This window comes from Diabrotica virgifera, chromosome 5, assembly GCF_917563875.1.
Source record: "Diabrotica virgifera virgifera chromosome 5, PGI_DIABVI_V3a".
Taxonomy (NCBI): Eukaryota; Metazoa; Arthropoda; class Insecta; order Coleoptera; family Chrysomelidae; genus Diabrotica; species Diabrotica virgifera.
Window position 1 is genome coordinate 135,268,604 of NC_065447.1, and position 20,826 is coordinate 135,289,429.

The 20,826-nt window shown below is 35.5% G+C and overlaps 1 protein-coding gene across 5 annotated transcripts in view; it reads left to right on the forward strand.

Moving 5' to 3' along the window:
• The window catches only part of LOC114338951 (uncharacterized), a 296,642-nt gene that overhangs the window by 13,511 nt on the left and 262,305 nt on the right, over positions 1–20,826 (forward strand). Inside the window, exon 1 of one of the 5 annotated variants that reach the window (XM_050650333.1) lies at positions 6,611–6,632. The exons of the other annotated variants lie outside the window; for them this stretch is intronic. The gene's annotated coding sequence lies outside the window, so the exon portion shown is untranslated. Of the gene's footprint in view, positions 1–6,610; positions 6,633–20,826 lie in introns of those variants that run through there. 5 annotated transcript variants of the gene reach the window in all.

The window sequence follows — 20,826 nt, forward strand, 5'->3', positions numbered from 1 at the left end:
CAAGCAACTGGAGCACTTATACCTGTTCTAGCTAAACTTAAAATTGACTGCATGCAAACGAGGCTACAACTTTTTGATGCATTAGTAACAAGTACAATCTCCAATTGTATTTCTGTATGGGCACTCCGTTATGTAGATGTTCTCGAACAAGTTCAAGTACAATTCCTAAAACGAATTCTTATGCTTCCCATATCCACACCCGGTTACATAGTCAGAGTGGAATGCGGCAGAGTCAAACTCTTGTATAATATATTCAAGTGGACACTAAACTGGTTAAAGAAAATTTATATGATGGACGATTCCCGTTACCCCAAAATGTGCTTTTTTCGTCAACTACAACTGATGGAGACCGATAGCAGGTATAACTGGGCAGCGCAGGTAAAATCACTTTTTACTTTTATTGATGCTGAACCTATTTGGAATAATCTCTCCCTTCATTCCCTACAACTGAATAGAAAAGCCTTGTTAATCAAATTTAAAAATAAGCTCTCAGAATTAGATATTTCTCTTTGTCAGCAATCCAATTTTCTCCCCTTATATAAACACCTAGCTCTTTCCGAATTAAGTCAAAAATACTTATGCCTAAAAATGCCCATCCAGATTAGAAGAACTATTGCACAGCTTCGATTATGTAATTCATTCTGCTTAACGTTCACTTATAAGGATTCTACATATAAAATTAATCCTAATGAAATCTGTACTATTTGTAACAATAAGGAGTTAGAAACAATTGAACATATACTTTTTGATTGTCCAATATATTCTTGTATGAAACAATCATCCATTAATTATATAGCCGATATTGATACTGTAACTCATACCTTAAATAACATTACAGTGTATTCAGCTAAAATAATAGCTGGCTATATCTGGAATGTTCTAAAACTTAGGTCTTTCATCATAAATGAATAGTTAAATACGTAAATTATACTTTGTATCTTTAATTAATTCTTATATAACTCGTTGTTTTTTTTTTTTTTTTTTTTTTTTTTATTTATTTCTTTCTTTTGTTTATCCCTAAAATAAACATATTGTGTGTTTCTTGGGATGAAAAAAAAAAAAAAGAAAAAAAAAAGGAACGAAATATTTGTTCTCACCCTTTCCATAAAATTGTAAAATTTTAAAAGGAAATAAATGTATCTATCTATCTATCTATCTACAATACAAATAATAATAATGAAGTTAAACAGAAATAATCAATTGCAAAATTTAAATAAATTGCAAATGCATAGTCTACCAAGTAATTAATAAGTTTAAAAGTTAAGCTGCTGCATATGACACCCAAATATAAATAAAAAAAAATGATAATAAAAATACTACTTGTGCAAAGGGTACTGTAATTTCTTAGTTATTGATTAAAAAAATCTTCTACTGAATAATATGGTCTTTCAGATAGGTAGGATTTTGTCAGTTTACGGAATTTGGGGAAAGATGCTGCAGATTTAAGTTGTAGAGGGAGATGGTTGTAAAGTTTTTTTGCGGAATATAATATAGATTTCTTTACTAACTCAGAGGACGGGGTCGGCAAATAGACGTCAAACGTAGAATTTCTCGTGAAGTAGTCATGATTAGGTCTTGGTGGAAAGACATGTAGATGTTTACGAATTAAGCAAACAGTTTCTAAAATATACAAAGATGGAAGGGTTAAAATTCCGTGATCTTTGAAGTAACTTCTGCAATGTGTTGTTCTTCTGAGGCCAAACAGATATCTAATTGCTCTTTTTTGTAATTTGAAAATAATATCGAATTGGGCAGCTGTACCAGAACCCCAAAAAGAAAGACCATAACGAAGATGTGGCTCGAACAAAAAAAAATATGTTATTTTGGAAGATGCTAAATTAAGCTCACTTGAAACAGATCTTATAGCATAGCAAGCTGAGGATAGTTTCTTCCTTAACAAATCGATATGGTGGGAGCATTTAAGGTTGCTGTCTAAAAAAATACCAAGAAATTTTACAGAATCAGCGGTACTGATCTGGCTGTTATTAAGAGGTAAGGGTTGAAGAGCTCATTTATAAGACAATGCTACTGTTTTATTTACGTTAAACGAGAGTAAATTAGAGTCAGACCAGGTTTTTATTGTAAGTAGATCAGAAGTTATAGTAGCATGAAGAGTTACAATATTTGAGTTGCTCCAAGTGATACTGGTATCATCAGCAAAAAGAAAGATTTTTCCATCGATTTTTAAACTAGTGATGTCATTAATAAAGATAAGGAAACGTAGAGGACCCAATACTGAACCTTGGGGTACCCCACATATAATGTTTTTGAGACTAGAGTCTGTATCATTTGCTCTAACCAGTTGTTTCCTATCATCCAAGTAAAATTGGAACCAATCTAAAGAAATACCTCGAATTCCGTAGAAATTTAGTTTTTTTATCAAAATGTTGTGATTTACACAATCAAAAGCTTTGGCGTAGTAACAAAAAACGGTGGCAGTGTGAATATTATTGTTCAGTGCTTGATAAACCTCATGTAGTACAGAAAACATGGCATCAGTGGTGCATTTATTATTTTTTCTACGAGCGTGCAAAAATGTCTACTTTCGCGCACGCATTTTAGTTTAGAAAATTTCACTTTTCCGCACGCGTGTTACTTTTCCGCACGCGGTTTTTACTTTTCCGCACGCGTGTTAATTTAGATATGTTAATATGGCCTTAAAGTAATTATAATACATGCAATAAACTAATATTTAGATATTATTTACTAATTTATTTCAAATTTATTGTGTTCCTGTTTTAATGAAATTAACGCGACAATTCGATGAAATAAAATTATTTTGACATAATATTCGAAAGTCAAATCGGTAGACAATAACAGTCGTTTTGAATCATCGTCATGGAAACCAAGATCGTCGTCATGCTAACTAATTATATTGAAAGTTTGGTTTTGACAACCTTGTCAAAGAATTAATTTGTGTATGTATTTTCATATTAATTAAATTAATTGATTAAGATTTGGTAATTTTTTAAAGACTCTTAGAAAAAATATTGTTCCTAACTCTTGCAGAAAGTCTCTTTTCCGCACTCGACTGCTTGCCGAACTCCCGCTTCGCGTCGTTCGGCAAACTGAAGTCGCGTGCGGAAAAGAATGACTTTCTGCAATTGTTAGGAAAATAACTATAGCCGGCACTACATATGGAACAAAAAACCATTAAGATTTCATTAATAAATCGAACAATGTGTAAACTATTGGTTTTCTCTATTATGTTTTGTACTTACTAATTAAAAAAATACCTTGGCTTTATATTTTGATTAAGATCAAAAACCAATAAAAGCAACCACGAACATCTGTCGTTTCATTCATAACAATGTACAAGGATGATTGAGAAGATACGTGAGTTTTATATCTTAAATTACATCTCTATAAATGATAGATATACCAATATATTTATTCGAAAAGTACTTTGGTGAGGTAATTTTGATGCCAAAATATTTCTAAAAACTCTTTAAATTTGGGATTTTTATATTATTTAGTGCAATATTTGCACATATTAGTGCTTCAGATAGCTGCAAATTAAAATCATTTTGACTCGTTCTTGAAGATGTTGAAGATGAAAAGAAGTCGATGAGACAGTCCTACTTATTTTTTCACAACCATTTTTATGTATTCCAATAACAACGTGCCGGTCCATTTACGATTTTTTTTCATATAGTACCTTAAAATAAATCTCATTTTACTTGAATATTAGAATACATGAATAATATACAGTGTGGAAGACACTTATGGAGTAAAATCATTTCTCTCATTGTTTAAAAAAATTATAAAAAACGCTGAGACCCGTCGATTTTTAAATAGAAAAGTGCACTTTTTAAACATAAATTTAAATGTACAGGATGATTCGTGCAAGTCTAGTAGAGTCCATCAGCTTTATTTTTAATGGAGCACCTTGTATATTTTTATATTTTTAAAAGCTGCTTAACAACCTGGGGCCTGATTCTAATTCATTTCGAGGTCGCTATTGAATTTCGACACCGCCATGATGGTCGCAATTTATAGCGATTCTTATTTATTTCGATATTAGTTACAACTGGGGATATTAACGTTATCATTTTGACACTGCTCAGAATTTGGGTTGGCGCTCCGGTTTATTGGATTTATTGGCTATGCAACCACCGCAACATTTGTTGATAGTTTGGGAAAATTATCGAAAAAATGCCATTTTTGGGAAAAGTTATTTACCAGCTATTTTATTGCTAAAATCGAATCTTAAGATTGCATATATTAGTAATATGGGGTATGAGAAGTCCGCACGAAAGTGTGTTATTTTATGTAGAAACAAATTAGCACTCCTAAATCTTCTTTTTTTTTTTTAATTAGTGGTCTGAGTGTGCAAAACACTCAAATAAAAATTCACCGTAATTTAGTTCTCACACAAAGTTATTTTTTTCCGATTTCCTTCAACAAAAATTTTACTCGGAAAATCAGAGTTTAAAAAAATCTGCAATTTTCAATTAAAATTTTAGGTAGGTAATTATTTATCAAAATTAATTAACCTGATGACATGTAAGATTTTTTTTATAGTAGATTAAACAGAGAGTGGCTAAATTATGGAATAAATTCATTTTCTCCAAAATGGACGATTTTGGAGCAAAATCCCGAAACAGGTCGATTTTTATTTTTAAATTACAATTTTTTGGCATATATTTTATACTAGTGACGTCATCCATCTGCGCGTGATGACGTAATCGATAATTTTTTTAATGGAAATAGGGGTCGTGTGGTAGGTCGCGTTCAATTCTCTATTCAGTAATATAAACATTAATATCATTATTTATACAGGGTTGCCAAAAAATAAATTATGAATTAAGTTAAGTGGCGCAAAAAGAAGAATGTATGTAATTTATTTAACTCAAAATACATTGTACTGCTGTCAGAAAATAGAAAAAAAGGTATATTTCACAAATAAATAGTTCTTTTCGCTTAAATTAAATCACAAACAGCCTCCCTTCTACCTATTGGCAGTTTGAACATTTAATTAAAGCTAAAAGTAAATTTAAGCAAATAAACATTTTTTTCTTTTTTTCTGACAGCAATAGAATGTATTTTGAGTTGAATAAATTACATACATTCTTCTTTTTGCGTCAATTATTTTAATGCAAAAAAATTTTTTTTGACACGCTGTGTAAATAATGATAATAATGTTTATAATACTGAATAGAGAACTGAACTCCTTTTTAAATGAGCTACCACACGACCACTATTCCTATTTAAAAAAATAATCGATTACGTCATCACGATCGGATGGATGACGTCACTAGTTTGACATATATGCCAAAAAAATTAAATATAAAAATAAAAGTCGACCTGTTTCGGTATTTTTCTCCAAAATCGTCCATTTTAGAGAAAATGAATTTATTCCATAATTTAGTCCCTCTCTGTATATCAGGAGACCGGCGACAATCTAACCAATAGTTTGGCAATAATTAAAATGTTAATTGAAAAATGATATTTTTTAATGAATTTATAGAGATGAATGAAATTCATCTCTATAAATGATAGATATACCAATATATTTATTCGAAAAGTACTTAGGTGAGGTAATTTTGATGCCAAAATGTTTCTAAAAACTCTTTAAATTTGGAATTTTTATATTATTTAGTGCAATATTTGCACATATTAGTGCTTCAGATAGCTGCAAATTAAAATCATTTTGACTCGTTCTTGAAGATGTTGAAGATGAAAAGAAGTCGATGAGACAGTCCTACTTATTTCTTCACAACCATTTTTATGTATTCCAATAACAACGTGCTGGTCCATTTGCGATTTTTTTTTTCGTATAGTACCTTAAAATAAATCTTATTTTACTTGAATATTAGAATACATGACTAATATACAGTGTGGAAGACACTTATGGAGTAAAATCATTTCTCTCATTGTTTAAAAAAATTATAAAAAACGCTGAAACCCGTCGATTTTTAAATAGAAATGTGAACTTTTTAAACATAAATTTAAATGTACAGGATGATTCGTGCAAGTCTAGTAGAGTCCATCAGCTTTATTTTTAATGGAGCACCTTGTATATTTTTATATTTTTAAAAGCTGCTTAACAACCTGGGGCCTGATTCTAATTCATTCCGAGGTCGCTATTGAATTCCGACACCGCCATGATGGTCGCAATTTATAGCGATTCTTATTTATTTCGATATTAGTTACAACTGGGGATATTAACGTTATCATTTTGACACTGCTCAGAATTCGGGTTGGCGCTCCGGTTTATTGGATTTATTGGCTATGCAACCACCGCAACATTTGTTGATAGTTTGGAAAAATTATCGAAAAAATGCCTTTTTGGGAAAAGTTATTTACCACAGTGGCGGCTCGTATAACTTTAGGAAGGTAGTGCCAGAATCCGGGCAGCTGCCTAAATTTTTTGTGGCGGTTTTACGATATGGTCAAAAATGATATAAAATATAAATAAAAAAAAAATAGGCGCAGATATTTTTATCTTATATCTATATATTTACTATTTTTGGGATGCCAAAAAATTTACCAAAATTTATCAAAACAGTTCCGTAAATTAAGTAATTAGCAATAAAATAAATTCAACTTACCACCAGTATTTACTGCTGATGTACTTTTTTTTTGTTTTTTTCATCACTAGGTGGGGAATCTGCAAACAGACGTCGGAGGTAAACATTTCCAACAGTGCTGGGTTCCTGAGCTGAAACCTCATCAGTGTCACGTCGACCAGTTTGGCCCTAAATCGGACCTCCCTGCCCTCCGTAACTCCGATGTGGCCGGGACCAGCTAAACCCCACCCCTCTCATACTAGGGCATCAGGGTGGAATCGCCCGTTAGGGCATGACTTCTCCCCGATGTCCTTCTTTTGCCCGATTCTCAGTCGCTCGTCATCACGCATCAGCTTCCGTCTCTCACACTCATCCGACCACCACGTCCTTTAATCCTATGCTGTCAATGTTTCATTCTTCCTACCACTGCTGATGTACTTGAAGTTTGTTGTTACGATATGGTCTCTAGAGCCTATTTAGAAAATTATAAAAATAACACTATTCTATTATTTACACACACGCACAAAGTTATTTAATATCACTTTTAAAGTTTACGATATGTGAAGTCCATCCTTCTTTCTTTTTTGGGGGCAAAGTTTTCAATGACTTTATTATTAAAATTGTCAATGCCATTTACAAAATGTCTTTCTGTAGACAGCATACCTAAAGCACTTAGTCGTTCTTCCTTCATGGTATTTCTGAGGAATGTCTTAATTCGTTTTAGCATTGAAAAACAACGTTCTGCTTCAGATGTTGACATGGGAATGGTTATTAATATACTTAAAAGTTTAACGGTTTCTTCAAATGTACATTTTAAACCTTCATCATTTAATAAAACAGATAACGGAACAGCCCCAGAGGTAGTACTTAATTCGTCTCGCTGATACAATACTTGTAATTCAGTTTTAAGTCGAGTTTTGTTTAAAAATAAAAATTGTGTGCATGTTTCATTAAGAAATGATTCGGGGAACTTATCCTTATAGGCAGAAAACTTCTCTGACATAAATAAATGAGAAGCAACTAAATGTCCGGAGAAGGTAAACCTTGTTTTTATTTGCAACAAAACTGCATCGCATATCTCTAAGGCTTCCCGTTTTCTGCTGGGCCTGTCCTCTTCAATTCGCGCCTTTTTTTTTATTGGTTCATCATTATCGGTTTGTCTCTGTGACGTGTTTATTTCTTCTTGAATACTATCCATAATGACGTCCATTTGCTCCCTTATACCTTGAATTGCTGCTGCAAAATTCTCCAAATATTTTTTCACTTTGACAGAATCAGTGCATACTTTTTGCAATTGATGAAAAATAATTTCTACGTGAGGCATAATTTTATTAAAAATAAATAGCCAAAATACAAAATCTTTATCCTGGAGCTTTAATTTGTAACCATTTGCTTGATTAATGGAAGACAAATGACGTGAAGTACTTTGTATAATGTCTATAACTGCAATGAGGTCTTTTCTATTTTCATGAACAGTATGAACACTTCGTGATTGAAAATTCCAACGTGTTTGGGAAGATTTTGGCAACCTGCGATTAACCACCTCATCCAAAATTTTTGTTCTTTGAGGGGACGTTGAAAAGAATGAGCACAAACCAGATAAATTAGAAAAAAATATCCTAGCCTGCTTATTGATGGAACATGCACTTGTCATAATTAAATTCATTTGGTGTGCATAGCAGTGAACGTAATTTGCAAGAGGATATGTCTCCTTAATAATTTTTTGCACACCATTTAAGCCACCACTCATAACAGATGCGCCATCATAACTTTGAGCGATTAATTTGTTTGGAGTATGTTTTAACAATGAATTTAAAACATTTAAAATACATTCAGCGATTGACTTAGCATCATGTCCGCCCGGCACGTAAAATCTCCAAAATCTCTCAACTGGTCGTCCTTTACACAAATATCGAAAGACCATAACTAATTGAAATTCACCAGCAACGTCTGTGGTTTCATCGGCAATCACTGCAACATAAGGAGAATTTTCAATTTCTTTCTTAATTTCCTCGTGGTAAACATCTAACATGCACTCCAGTAGTTCATTTTGTGTTGTTTTTGATGTACCTACCTTTAAAAGATTTGGAACTTTGAATGTGAATCTTTAAGTCGTTGTCTAATTCAGCGCTAAAATTGACCAGCTCCTTAAATATGCCTCTGTTGTCTGAATTTTTCGTTTCGTCGTGACCTCTTAGAGCTAACTCAAAAGCTCCACAAAACCTTATACAGTTTATGATTTGATTCAAGACATATCGATTCTTATCTACCTGTTCATTATGTTTAATTAGAGTATCACGATAAGCTGAATTTAATTGGGTTTTTATATTTAACTTACCAAGCATTGAAAAGCTAAAAACGTTATTCATGTGCACTTTAGATTTTTCATGGGATTTCAATTTCTCCCATATATGTACAAGATCATCGGTGCCTTTGTTTGACCAAGTCTCGTCACCTCCAAACAAAACGCATACAAAACAGAAGAGTTTATTAGTTTGTTCGCAACCACACAACCAGCTATTTTTATCATAAATAATTTTATTAAACTTACGACAGCGAAGTTTTTGTCCATTTCCACTTTGTTTTTCAATTTTTAAATCGGGTAAAGGCCGACCGAGTTCTTTAATTTGTAGTTTTTTCTAACGAAAAACCACCAAAAGAGTTTTTTAATATACTAATTTGATTCATTGTCAATAAATAAATTAAACGTAGAAAATAATCAAAATATTATTTTTATACCTACGACACCCACGATCACAACGCACTAACTAATAATTACAAATTAAAAAATATAGTAGAGTATAAACACAAATATACAATACAGTAGTAGACAATAAACACAATAGCGTCAAGCGAACGCGTAAAGAAACTAGAAATATGTAGATCTAAAACATTGTATCTTAAGATCCACTAACTTCCTTTTCGAGATTTCGAGCCTGGCACGGAGACTCCAATTTAAACGTATGTTAAAAGTGCAATACCGCTCTCTCTCTGTCACTTACACAGGATGCTCATACAATCTTTCTCTTTTCTCACGAGCCACTATGCCGTTCGGCACTGGGATTTTTATGATTTTCATCCTTTATCCGGTCAGCTATGGGTGGCCAGAGTCGGTAGATTTGCATTGCGCTACACAGTTGCCAGATTTGATATAATTTATAAAAATAAAGAGAAATATTCACAAAAAAAAATAAACAGGCATTGAAATGTTTTTAAGATAAAAAATATGTTTCTGCATAGTTAGCAAGGTAGTGCCACGGCTCTATGGCACTACCTCACGGGCCGCCACTGATTTACCAGCTATTTTATTGCTAAAATCGAATCTTAAGATTGCATATATTAGTAATATGGGGTATGAGAAGTCCGCAGAAAGTGTGTTATTTTATTTAGAAACAAATTAGCACTCCTAAATCTTCTTTTTTTTTTTAAATAGTGCTCTGAGTGTGCAAAACACTCAAATAAAAATTCACCGCAATTTATTTCTGCACAACGTTATTTTTTTCCGATATCCTTCAACAAAAATTTTACTCGGAAAATCAGAGTTTAAAAAAATCTGCAATTTTCAATTAAAATTTTAGGGAAGTAATTATTTATCGATAATTAAATAACCTCATGACATGTAAGATTTTTTTTATAGTAGATTATACAGAGTGGCTAAATTAGGGAATAAATTCATTTTTTCTAAAATGGACGATTTTGGAGCAAAATCCCGAAACAGGTCGATTTTTATTTTTAAATTACAATTTTTTGGCATATATTTCATACTAGTGACGTCATCCATCTGAGCGTGATGACGTAATCGATAATTTTTTTTAATGGGAATAGGGGTCGTGTGGTAGGTCGCATTCAATTCTCTATTCAGTAATATAAACATTAATATCCTTATTTATACAGGGTTGCCAAAAAATAAATTATGAATTAAATTAAGTGGCGCAAAAAGAAGAATGTATGTAATTTATTTAACTCAAAATACATTGTACTGCTGTCAGAAAATAGAAAAAATGGTATATTTCACAAATAAACAGTTCTTTTCGCTTAAATTAAATCACAAACAGCCTCCCTTCTACTTATTGGCAGTTTGAACATTTAATTAAAGCTAAAAGCAAATTTAAGCAAATAAACATTTTTTTCTTATTTTCTGACAGCAATAGAATGTATTTTGAGTTGAATAAATTACATACTTTCTTCTTTTTGCGTCAATTATTTTAATTCAAAAAAATTTTTTTGGCCACGCTGTATAAATAATGATAATAATGTTTATAATACTGAATAGAGAATTGAACGCCTTTTTAAATGAGCTACCACACGACTACTATTCCTATTTAAAAAAATAATCGATTACGTCATCACGATCGGATGGATGACGTCACTAGTTTGACATATACGCCAAAAAAATTTAATATAAAAATAAAAATCGACCTGTTTTGGTATTTTTCTCCAAAATGGTCCATTTTAGAGAAAATGAATTTATTCCATAATTTAGTCCCTCTCTGTATATCAGGAGACCGGCGACAATCTAACCAATAGTTTAGCAATAATTAAAATATTAATTAAAAAATTTCGGTCGAAATAATAACCAGAAAGATTATGATACACCAGAATAACTATGATTTTCGTATAAAAAAGCACTATAACTATTCAACGTACTTTACAGAATTTAAATTGGACTATTTAAGCGGTCTCAGGAATGTTATAAAGAAACAATTTTTTGGCTTATAAACAAATAGAACCCCTCAGAAATTATCAGATTAAATTAAATTAAGTTAACGCTGTTGAAAAGAGCACGGCTTCTGTGCCATTTTCGAAGAAAAAAATTGAATTGCGAGGAGTGGTTCCAGGTATAACCGGTCAAATTTGACCGGCATTTGCGATAGAGTTGTAAACAACAGGATTTCAATCTTTGAACCATTACCTTTTTATTCCGGTCCTCTTTGTACATACAAATTTTCATATCTTCAAAACACTCATAACAAAAAATATTTATGTCACCAAGTTATTTAATTATTGATAAATAATTATATATATATATATATATATATATATATATATATATATATATATATATATATATATATATATATATATACTTCTTCTTCTTAACGTGCCCTATCAAGTCCCCTTGACGTTGGCGATTAACATGGCGAAACTGTCTCTGTCTCGAGCTATTCTAAATAGGTGTTCTGCTTTCTTTATTCCTGTCCACTCCCGGATATTCTTCAACCAAGAGGCCTGCTTTCTACCAATTCCTCTGCGTCCTTCGATTTTACCCATCATAATAAGTTGAAGAATATTATACCGGTCTCCCCTTACTACGTGTCCAAAATAGGCCATCTTTCTATATTTGATGTTATCAAGCAGCTCGCGGGTAGCATTTGCTCTCTTAAGGACTGCCACATTTGTCAGCATAGCCGTCCATGGTATTTTTAGAATACGTCTGTGCAGCCACATTTCAAAGGCCTCCAAACGGTTAATGGTGGATATTTTTAATGTCCATGCTTCGACACCATACAAGAGGACTGACCAAATGTAGCATTTAATCATGCGCTTTCGAAGTTGAAGTTGCAAGGTATCATTACAGAAGAATGACCTCATTTTTAAAAATGTCGTGCGGGCTACCTCGATTCTACATTTTATCTCTTTATCTGGATCTAGTTGTTCAGTAATATGGCAACCAAGATATTTAAAACTGGGTACTTTTTGAATCATATGACCATCAACATATAACCGTGAATCTTGATGGGCCAAACGGCTAAATACCATGTACTTTGTTTTTGAACAGTTTATATTTAGGCCAAAATCTCTTCCCACTCTGTCAATGGCATTTAAAAGGTGTTGTAATCCATTCATATCATCACTTAAAATAACTGTATCGTCTGCATATCTGATTGTATTTATCAGAATTCCATTAACCTTCACACCCCATTCCAAATTATGCAGCGCTTCCTTAAATATTCTATCTGAATACAAATTGAACAACAGTGGGGACAGTATACAACCCTGTCTGACGCCTCTTTGTATTTTGCATATTTCTGTTGATTTTCCATTTATGCAAGCTGTCGCTGTTTGACGCCAGTATAATTTTTCTATGATTCGTACATCTTGACTATCAACTCCTTTATCCTTTAGTATTTTAATTAATTTGTGATGTTGTACTCGATCAAAGGCCTTCTCATAGTCAATAAATACAGCAAAGACGTCTTTCCTTTGATCTCGGCATTTCTGCAATAACACATTTAGTGCAAAGAGTGCGTCCCGGGTTCCCAGTCCATTTCCCAGTCCATTTCTGAAGCCAAATTGTGTTTCATATATATATACAATAGCACTAAAGGCCTTAGAGGCCCATGGCTTGAAAAGTTTGTTTTTTTTTCTTTCTTCATTTTCACGTTTCTTTATGTGCTGAGTTCTTCTCTGGCTTGATATGTGATTTTCCTCCATTCCTTCCTGTCACTCATTTTTCTTTTTTGGCCCTCTAGCCCCATTCTTTCCAAATCTTTTTCGACGTCTTGCTTCCATCTATTTTTCGGCCTTCCTCTTCTCTTTCTTGAAGTTATAGTGTAGTTTAGCACCTTTTTTGGAGTCCTCGTGTTTGGCATCCTTTCAATGTGACCTCGCCATCTAAGTCTCTGAGCCTTTATCACTCCTATTATATTAGGTTGGTTGTATAATTGCTTTAACTCATCATTTGATCTTCTTATCCATAAACCGTCCCTTATTTTTCCTCCATATATCTTCCTTAGTATTTTCCTTTCCCAGATCTCCAGTAAATTTTGTTCATTTTTTGTCATTGTCCATGTCTCACTGCAGTATGTTACTATTGGCTGTATAGTTGTTTTGTATAGCTGTACTTTTGCCCTTCTTGATAGAAACTTGCTTTTCAACATTACATTAAGCGCATGTACACTTCTATTGCCTGCCATTATTGTAGCTTGTATTTCTTCTTTAATGATAGGTTTACGTGAAATTATTGCCCCTAGGTATGTAAATCTTTCTACCATTTCGAATTCGTATGATGTTCCTTCTTCTACTTCTACTTTAAACTTTTGACCATTCTTAAACTGACCATCTGTCCACTCCATACATTTTGTTTTAGTTGAATTTATATATAGTCCCATTTTCTTCGCTGCTTTTACTATTCTCTGTACCATCTCCTGTAGCCTTTTTTTCCTCTTGCCAGTAACACTACATCATCCGCAAACGCCAAAACTTGGTGTCTTCTTTGATATATGAGTCCTTCTCTATTGATTTTTGCTTCTCGCATTATTTTTTCTAGGCATAAGTTGAAGAGTAAAGATGACAGAGGATCGCCCTGTCTTAATCCTTCGTTTACTATAAATTTTTCTGATGATTGATTGTTTATTTTGACTCTGTTTTCTGTATTCTTCAGAGTGAGATGTATCATGTTACGTAGCTTTCTGCTAACTCCCAATTCCTCAAGCGCCTCTTTTAATTTCTTCCTCTTTATTCTATCGTATGCTTGTTGGAAGTCGATGAATAGTGCTATCGTTGGTAGGTTGTGTTCATAGCTTTCTGCTTGTAATTCTCTGATTACGAATACTTGGTCCGTTGTGCTTCTCCCTCTTCTAAATCCGCACTGATATTCGCCTATTATATTTTCAGCTTCTTTTTCAAGTTCGTCTTTTATTGATTTTCCTAGGATTTTGTATACGGTATTTAATAAAGCTATTCCTCTGTAATTACTGCATTCTGTTTTGTCGCCTTTTTTATGTAATGGGCAGATAATTGCTTCCTTCCAGTCCTCTGGTATTCGTTCTTTTAACCATATATCTTTTATGATTTTGTGTATCCAATCATTCAGCAATTTTCCACCATATTTCATCATCTCTGCTGTTATGTTATCGCTTCCAGGGCATTTGTTGTTTTTAAGATTTCTAATTATTTCCTCGATTTGTTCTTTGCTCGGTGGTATGGATTCATTTTGGTTTGGCTTATTCTTGCCATTTAGTAATTCGTCAAAATACTCTTTCCATCTCTCTACTATTTCTGCTTCGCCGCTTATATTATCTCCAGCTTTGTTTTTAACGAATATGGGTTTTTGCTGGTATCCTCTTTTCTCGTTTCTGGCACCTTGATACAGGTTTTTTATTTCTTTATTTCTGTAGTTCTCTTCTATTTCTTTTAGCTTATTATCTAAGTGTTTTCTCTTCTTTTCTCTCAACAACCTCTTTACTTTTTGTCTTTGTTCTATATATCTATCATGCGTCTCTGTTGTTTCTTTCTTGATCATTTCCATCCTTAATGATTGTCTTAGTTCTATTTCTTTTTGGCACTCTATGTCGAACCACTCCTTCCTCTTTTTAATCTCTTGTTTATTACATTCTTTTGCTGCTTTGTTCATTACTTGCTTTATGATTTCCCAGTTGTTCTCCGTTTGTTCTTCTTCTTCTTCTTCTTAACTCAGGCGAGACTCGTTAGTCTCTGGCACTTGGTCATAAGACCTTTGTACCAAACCCTGTTCTTCTCCTTAAACTTTAATAAGTCCTGTGGCCTCAACGAAGGCCAACAGTTTTCTTATTGGTAGTTTTAAGATCTCTTCTGGTTCAAACCTCATTTGACCAGTGAAGTTCTGCCTTACATCATCTAGCACACTGCAATAGCATAGTATGTGTATGGCAGTTTCTTCTTCCATTTCGCACTTTCTGCACCATGGTTCATTCACCTTACCTAGTTTGTATAGGTGATTTCTTAAACGACAATGTCCAGTCACCATTTCAGTGACCGTTTTGATCTCTCGTTTATTGAGGTTCATCAAACTGTTCGAGAGTTTTTTATCAATATTCTTGATTATTTTTTTAGTCTGGATTTGCCCTTGAGTGGTTCTCCATTTATTTTGATGATTCTTTATCAGCCATTTCTGAACCTCGTTTTTCATAGCATCTTTAGTGATGCCACAGAAAGGTTCTGGGCCTTCAAAAGTTTTTTTCGAGCCTTGTTTCGCTAACATATCTGCTCGTTCGTTCCCATGCACCCCTTCATGACCCGGCACCCATATTAAAGACACTTTGTTGTCTTTTGCCAGGTTATTGAGGAGAGCTTTGCAGTTTCTCACCAGTTTTGATTTGGTGAGAGGGTTCTTTACAGCCAGAATAGCCGATTGGCTATCTGTGTAAACGTTGATTCTCTTAGCTTTAGGGTCCTCATCAATTATTTCATCAATGCAGGCCACCAAAGCAAAAACTTCAGCCTGGAACACCGTTGTATGTTGACCTAGGCTGTAAGATTTATTATAGTTACATGTTTGCCCAAAGACTCCTGATCCAGTACCATGGGCAGTTTTAGATCCATCAGTGAACCATATTAAGTCTCCATTAATGTTTGGGACTTTTTGTTCTCTAGATGGTATAATTGTGTTAATCTTCTCAGTGAAGATTAGTTCTGGTGTCATCATATCTAAGTTCATCATAAAGATGTATTCCTCAAGTATAGTCCCAGTAATGTTTGTGTGGCTATTCAATACATAATTTGGCCTCCAAGTATTGTTTGCTTTGAGCCTCAGGATGGTCATAAAGGCTACCGCCGAAATATACAATTCCAGCGGAGGGAGACCTGTGATAGCCTCTAATGAAGCCGTTCCTGTACTATTCAAGGCTCCTGTTATATTTAGAAGCGCTTGTCTTTGTAGGGTGGTGAGAGTGGTCACACAAGATTGCAAAGCCGTCTTTCTCCACCAGAGTACTGACCCATAAGTAACTGTCGGTCGTATCACTGATGTGTACAACCAACATATCACCTTTGGTTTCAATCCCCAGGTTTTACCTACAACTCGTCTGCAGTTCCAGAAGAGTCGCTTAGCCCTATTGGTTATATTGGTAATATGAGTATTCCAATTGAGTTTCGAATCCAGGGTTACCCCTAGATACTTAACCTCATTGGTTCTTTCCAGTACCTCTCCAAATAATTTCAGCTCACTCAGTCCAGTAAGCTTCCTCTTATTTGTAAAGGCTACCAGTTTAGTTTTAGAAGGGTTCACGGAGAGGTTCTCTTTCAGACACCAGTTCTCTATGTAGTGAAGGGCATATCGCATCTGATACGCAACAGTGCTGGGAAATTTTCCCCTAGTTACTATCACGATATCATCTGCGAAACCCTGGACCCAGATTCCTTGGGCGCTTAGCCCATGAATCAGATCATCGACAACTATGTTCCATAATGACGGTGACAATACACCGCCTTGAGGGCATCCCTTAGTTGCCCTCAGATTTATGGTATCTTCATGCGTATCTGTGGATATTATTCTGCTCTGAAGCATCTGAATAATCCACTTGCATGTTGTGTTGTTGATTTTCTTCCTCACCAGTGCGCTTTGTATAGACTCGATTGAGGTATTATCAAATGCACCTTCTATATCTAAAAATGCAGCAAGGGCGACTTCTTTCTGATGCAGACTCCTTTCGAGTTCCGACACTAGATTGTGCAGGGCGGCTTCACCTGATTTCCCTGCCTGATACGCCCATTGCCGTTGGTGCAGTGGATTTTCATTTAAATTGTTTTTCTTGATGTGTTCGTTCAAGATTTTTTCCATGGTTTTTAACATGAATGAGGTCAGACTTATAGGCCTGTAGGATTTTGCTAAGGTGTAATCTGTTTTTCCTGGTTTGGGAATAAACGCCACCCTTGCCCTTCTCCAAGCTTTGGGAATGTATCCCAGAGCATGGCTAGCTCTAAATATTGTGATCAGGGGACCCATGATTATTTCCAGACCCTCCTGGAGAAGCTTAGGAAATATACCATCCGGTCCCGCAGTTTTATAAGGTTCAAAAGTTTCAATAGCCCATCTGACCTTGTGAAAACCAAAGATCTCGTCAGAGGTCAGCCAGTCCCTTTTGGTTGGGCTATTGTTTGCTTGATGATTGTTATTAGCAGTCAATTGCGTCGACCCTGGAAAGTGAACACTTAAAAGATGCTCTACAGCCTCCTTCTCTGTGTCCGTATACTTCCCATTGGGCAATTTCATTGACTTGGGTTTGTTAATGTTATCTCTTTTGAGGATTCTGTTAACCCTGGCGCTTTCAGGTACACTTTCAATGTTTTCACAGAATTCTCTCCAGGATCTTTCCTTAGCGGATTGGATTTTCTTATTATAGGTTTTCAGTTTAGCCTTATATGCTTCCCAATCACCTGATTTCTTCGCCCTATTGAAGAGCCGTCTTGTTTCTCTTTTGAGATCAGACAGCTCCTTATTCCACCAAGTTACTTGCCTGGGAGGGCGACTTTCTTTTAACGGGCAGTTTTCCTCATATGAGACGACTATTGCATGCTGCAACCAGTCTACTGCCATCTCAACCTCAACATTGTTTTTTGGCCTTTTAGGATAATTCCGTACCCTTGTTCCAAGATCCCTCTTAAAGGATTCCCAATCGGTCACCTTAGGGTCTCTATAGAACCTTGGTTCCGGTTTGACTGAGTTTATCTCAAAGCATATGTATGCATGATCCGATAAGGATAACGCATCCGACACATGCCAGTCAGATATTATGTTCCCAATCCCCATAGAGCATAGGCTTAGGTCGATTAGTGATTCTGCTCTTGATGTCCTGAAGGTGGGCTTATTACCCCTGTTCAGAAGATCAAGTTCAGTAGTGCAAAGGTACTCAAAAAGTAACTTACCTCTATTGTTTGTATCTCTGCTTCCCCAAATGATGTGGTGGGCGTTGGAGTCGACTCCAATGATAAGTTCTGTATGCTTATCATTGGTGTATTCTAGAAGGTTCTCTATGTTAGTCCCTGGAAGTTGTTCTTTACTGTCAATAGGAAGGTAAAGAGACGCAACAATCAACTCTGTAACCAACCCATTGCAATTCAGTTTAATTCTGGCAGCTGTCATGTCTCCCGTACAGAGCTCCATAACTGGTACCAGGTTAAGGTCAGATCTACAAAATATACAAGTTCTGATTTTATTGTCAGGTACTCCCAAAATTAGTTCCCATCCCTTAACATTTAATCCCCGTATCTTACCTTCATTTATCCACGGTTCTTGAATAAGCACCATATCAATGTTTTTCTCAGCTACTTCCTGGCACAAAAGTGCCGAAGCTGTTTTTTTGTGCTGCAAATTGATCTGTATGATCTTAATGTTGCAGTTTATTCATTTTTGGGGTCTCTAACAGGCCCTCTTGTAATTTCTTCCACCTGCATAGATTCCCCTTCGGCCTCCTGCAGTTCGGAAGTAATCGTTGCAGGTTTTGGTTCCCCAATGTTCCCAGCCTGTCTTGCTTTACCCTCTTCCAACGGTATAATACTTGCTCGCTGTAGAAGGTAATAAGGCTTCCATTGAAGCCTTTCGAGCTGTGCCTCTGACTCCTTATCAATTCGGAGACTCACATGCAGTCCTCCGTCAGTTGCTGGTTTGGAACTCAGAATTGCCCAACGACTGGTCCTTAGTTCAGGATTTTGTTTTTCAATTCGTGCCAGTGGCACTTTCAGATCCTCATTTTTAGTCTCTGGAAGGTACATCAGTACACGCTTCGATTTTGGGAGTTCCTCAGCCTTAACGACCTTCCACTCCGTATTTTCTTCCAAGAAATCCTTTGTGATCTTAAAGGACTCCTCGTCAGCACATATCAACCCATAGTATCCATCCATGAGCCGATTACCTTCGTAACGAGGTGCGCAAGGAACCTCATCGATAAGTTTAATTAGGGCCTCTTTTATTGCCCCAACGTCTTTTTCCGTTACAGATATGTCTGGGTATTCTTTGGGAATTATTGCCGTCTTTATTCCCGTAAGAGCTGCTTTGTAGTTGCTGCTGAGCTTTTTGAAAGAGGCAGCAGCAGTTCTGCTCTTTTTTATTAATTTCTCCTCAGGAGTGCTTCTATCAGACACAGTCCGCTTGACAGCTTGTGTGATTTCGGCATTTCCAGGAGTTTTATTTTGAGGTCTAGGAGGTAATTTGACCTTAGAAGTGTCAATTCCCTGTTCTCTCATTTTCCGAAGCTTTCTTCTCTGTGCCCCAGATATTTTTGGCCGAGAAACCTCATCCTCAGCATCTTTTAAATGAGTCCGCATTGCGTCCTCAGTATTTTTATTACCCGATGTGATGGGATTATTTTCTTCCAGATTCTGCCGAACAGTCTCAGTGGAAGTTTGATTGTTTGTTGGGTTCTCCTGCGAGACCCCTAGGGTTAAATCTTTTAAATTTTTGCATGGTTCCATATTGATCCCACGAGTATGGGAGAAATAAACTGTCCATACCAGCAGCGCTCCCTGTGCCGGTACAAGGCCTTAAATGAAAGGGGGTGTGGCCTGGTTCCCCCAGTCGACCGTTTGAGACAGTTCAATTTAGACACACAACTGCCATGCAGGCCTGGGCACGGTACAATTACACCTTTACCTTGTGTGTTGGGGGTGTAGGTTTAGTGGGAAAAAGGATGAAGGAGGGATAGCATTTTCTGGTTGTACTCGGAGTGTAGGATAGATACAGCTGGTAGATAATATCGGGTCGGTTGACTATATATTGGCGATGTGAACAGTGCCGTAGAATGGAGATGTGGCAGTGAAGACCAGAGGGTCTTCTACTTAAATTTACGCCAGGGGAGTGGTACAACCAGACATGGGTGGGTTAACTTAGGGCGGGCTACTTCTTGGTCGCTGAAGCAGTTCATACATTCCTAGTCTCTCGAGTACCTAGGAAAGATTCCCAGATACTCCAGAGAGCTAAGTCGTGACAGGAACCGGTCTGGCGAGGTTGTTTCACATCCTTTCATACTTACCATGCATTAGGCCTTGCCCGTTTATAGGGGATGCCTTCTTTCATCGGAGAGCTCCTTATTAGGGAGATCCCATGCATTCGTACACACATACTTGATCCACTTCCTGCGCCAGACTACGGCCCTATCTGAACAGTCAGCTTAAGCCCCCGAACCAACGTCAAGGTCGTGAAGCCCCTATCGGGGGGTTTGTTCTTCTATTTGTATCTTTTTTAGTTCCCTTTCCATTGTTTCTCTGTATGTTTCTTGCTCTTTTTTTGTTGCAAACCGAATTGGTTTATTTATACATTTCTTTTCTTTTATTTTGTTTTTGTTTTCAGGTATCAGTTGCTTCATTTTGATACCCACCATGTAATGGTCGGAGTCGGCATCTGGTCCTCTGTATGTTCTAATCTTCTTTATACATTGCTGCTCTTCTTTTTCGATCAGCACGTGATCTATTTGGTTTTTGGTCTTTCTATCTGGCGATATCCATGTTTCCTTGTGTATTTCTTTTCTTTCGAAATATGTGCTCATTATGATCATATTTTTTTCTCTTGCAAAATCTATGAGGAACTGTCCGTTTGCATTAGTTTCATTGTGTTTACTAT